At 40.6% G+C, this 3,667-nt stretch overlaps 1 non-coding gene across 1 annotated transcript; it reads left to right on the top strand.

Annotated features, from left to right (window-relative positions):
* The first annotated feature begins 1,467 nt into the window (after positions 1 to 1,467).
* On the top strand, positions 1,468 to 1,549 carry trnas-gcu (transfer RNA serine (anticodon GCU)). Its single transcript has one exon. It is a non-coding gene; the product is annotated as a tRNA-Ser (tRNA).
* Positions 1,550 to 3,667: the final 2,118 nt, after the last annotated feature.

Consider the following 3,667-nt stretch of genomic DNA (forward strand, 5'->3'; position numbering starts at 1 on the left):
AGACACGAGTCATCGTGCGGAGTTTTTTCCTCCTCTACCGCAGTCTTTGCTTCGGACCACCCCTCTTGCGGCATGTGCGCTTAATTTTCGATTTTCTGTATAGAACACAGAATATCTTGAAGAAGTCTGGCAAGCGAGGACTGCTGGATTATTGACGTGTAAACATTGGTTCAAAATCAACATCCTCTGCTATTGCCGTTGCTTCTTTGATAGTTTCTTCAAATTCCTGATCTGACTTTCAATATCGAGGGATATTGTGGATAATACCATACTATCTGTAGCTTTCTTTTGATCGCCTGTTTTATTAAAATGCCAGCCTCTTTTACAGTTATTTTAGATGTTTGGCAAGGTGTAATATCCTCCCTCGCATCTTCAGCTAAAATATTTTAAAGGAACAACAAAATTACACTAGGTTAACATTTAGAATTCAAATTAAGGTAAATATACGAAAATATTAAAATATAACTCCGGCGATCTGTCGTTTTTGCTTGTCAAGTTCTCAGATAATTTTAATTATTTTAGCTGAGGATGCAACAGGAGTATAAGTGAATTCTCCCGCCACACATTGGAACATAAATTTCCATGGGTGAATACTATCTGCTTGGAAGTTGCCCTTGTCGGTAATTATTGGAAATTCCCGGTAATGTTGACTCTATCGCAGTCTTTACCTCTGACCAACCCTCAATTGTTTGCTACTGCAAATATCAAAATAGTTAAGGTTTTGCGGACAAATTAAATATCTGGGGTGATGATGTTTACTATGGGAGGAAGTGCGTCCCTGGGTGGGCTCAAAACACCCAACGTTGGGTTAAGATCCGAACACGCCAACCAAATGCACCACAGAAACGCTTACCCGCCGCTTTTTGCCATTTACATACTTTTGGTGAACACAAAATTCGCCCACATTTCATCTTTCGTAAGATATATGATTTAAAAAAGTCCGACAAAGGAAATGAATACATGCATTAAACCAAATCAAGCCTTCTGTGAGTGTCCCAAATGATCTGTTCTGTAAAACAAAACAGGAAGAAAGGTTTCGCTAAGAATTTGAACGCAGAATTTCCTCTTTATTAAACAGGTGCTTTAACCAGCTAAACCACGGCGCCGGCAGAGCGCTATGCTTACAGCCGCGTGGACACACCGCTCTGAGACATCTGCGTTCGGTGTGCGCTGAGCCTGCTCGCCGAGCAAGTTGCCTCCTTTTCATGCACTAGCAGCCCCGATACTAAGAGACAGGAAGAGAAATGGCTTTTATCTGGCACTTTTCATATCCAAGGAGATCGATGTGCTTTCCGTGTACAACAGGGTGTCCTCTATACTCGCCACTGAAGCACAGGACACGCCTGGTGGATTGACATCACTCAAGCAAAATAGTGAAATGGCAGGTGGAAGAAGAAAATGACCATCAAGAATGAAGAAAGATGATCTTGAGCACGCCAACTCATGTCCGCAGGGGCTGACTTTCTCGACGAGGTGGCCGAGTGGTTAAGGCGATGGACTGCTAATCCATTGTGCTCTGCACGCGTGGGTTCGAATCCCATCCTCGTCGTCTTCAGCTTTTGACTTGTGAACCGTTTCTAAGTCGGGTTTGTGCACTTGTGCTACTGTAGTAGAGCAGTAATATTTCTAGCGCTGGCTAAACATGGCTTACAGCAGTAGATGACAGACAATAGTCTCTTAATATTTAGGTTACACTTATGTTTTGTACTGCTTTCACCTGATATTAATAGTAGTCCTGATGAACGGTTTTGGGACATGGTGCATCTTGAAAAATGTTCTTGTTAATTTCAATTTGGAAAAACTGCACTCACTAGAAGCTGAAACAGGTCGTGTTTACATAATGCGCAATGCAATAGCAACGTTTGGAGTTGAATCTAGATATGAGTCCTCACCTGTTACAGGAGGCGTTTTAGGACTTTTTTTTACCTCAGATAAAGCTATCAATTCATCTTACATTTCTACTACATCAGTATTAGCAACGTTATCTTTACCTAGCACTAAATGTAGCTTTAAATAAGAGTAAATTTTAAAATATATGTAAAAGTAAATGCTATTCCATATATTGTAACTTTGTGGTATTTATAATGTTTATCTGAGGATGCAAGGGAAAGTATTATACCTTGCGAAACATCCAAGACAAAGGTAAAAGAGGCTCATATTTTAATAAAATTTTCGATCAAAAGAAAACCACTCTGTATATCATCGTTAATATCCCAAGATATCGACGTTCAGCTGAAAGATTTGAAGAAACTCTCCAAGAAGCAACTCCAGTAGCGGAGTTTTGATTTGAACCGATGTTTGCACCTCAATAATCCATTAGTCCTCGAAAGAAACAATGGCAGGGATGTTTTGAGTGTCACCATGATCCTCTTCTCAATTCAAAAGAAAGGTTTTGTATGATCCCGATTCCACTAGAAAAAGAGTCAATTTCTGCCTGCACTGATATCCCTTCAAACGATTTGTAAGATCTCAGGTAGAATATACAGTAGAATCGTGCTCTATTTCTTCTACTAAAAGAGACTATGGGAGTGAGTATTTTGATGTCGAACTGGAATTTAAATAAACAGAAACAGTACACTACATTGGGCTACGCGTATGACAAAACGTGGGCGTTTTGAGGTGACCTTTCCATAGCTCAGTTGCTAGAGCGTAAAACTGTTTTAAAAAACAACGGGTGATTGTTATGTCGCTGTTTTGAATCCGGCTCGAAGCATGGTGTTTTCTTGTTCCTTAATTAAAAAGTGAAAACAGCGAATTTGTCTTTCACTTTTACGTTCACCAAACGCTCAGTAAACAGAGAAGCAGAGGCTCCTGTTCTGATCTATCCTCACGTCTGATTGTCTTGCTTTGACCTTTAAAATGTGCACTGTTGACGGTTCACTCTTCCTAACACTATTAAAGACCTGCGGAAAAAACTAGGTATCGGGAGTTTAGTTCAGTGGTAGCGCGCACGTACTCTATGAAGCTTCGTTTTCAATCGCCGGCGTCTCCACTCCGGATTCCTTTTAAACGCGATATCTTTCCTTCCTCGTGTGACTTCCCTCGTGTGTGAATTTCAGGGAGACACATAAACCCTTTGTCTGTTTTAAAGAGACATTTTTTTAAAACCAGACAAAACGAAAGACGTAGTAATTAGACACACGTAAAAAACACGTGAATCTAATTGAGAAAATGTGGACAGGGGCAATGCATTACTAGTAGCGGCTCTGAGCTCACTGTAGTGCAGTTGACTAAAGTGACAGTAGGGCGCAATGTATAACGCGTCTGACTTCGGATCAGAAGATTGCAGGTTCGATTCCTGCCTGGCTCGTCAAGCTTTTAAACCACGCTACTCAACACTGTCCCCTAGTGTGTGCGGTCCTACACAACCTTACTATTGACTGGATGAGTCTCCTGTTCCATCTCCAGTCCTTTCCACACATTCTGCCTGTTTCACCACCGTTGTTGTAGGACAACAGCCACAGATATGAGAAGAGATACTGTTCCGAACAACTGTCTTAAATAATCACGTTGATAAAGGTGACAATAAGTGTTTTTCTTTAATATAACCTTACATTTGCCTATAAAGTTCACACTATTTTCTGTAGCCACAGATCGCCAATATTTCTGCTGTTTGGAATGTGTTCCACTGGGGATTAAAAAAAATGTATTTTTCTTAATCGCATAT

The sequence above is a fragment of the Atractosteus spatula genome (assembly GCF_055471065.1).
Source record: "Atractosteus spatula isolate fAtrSpa1 chromosome 10 unlocalized genomic scaffold, fAtrSpa1.hap1 SUPER_10_unloc_9, whole genome shotgun sequence".
NCBI lineage: Eukaryota > Metazoa > Chordata > Actinopteri > Semionotiformes > Lepisosteidae > Atractosteus > Atractosteus spatula.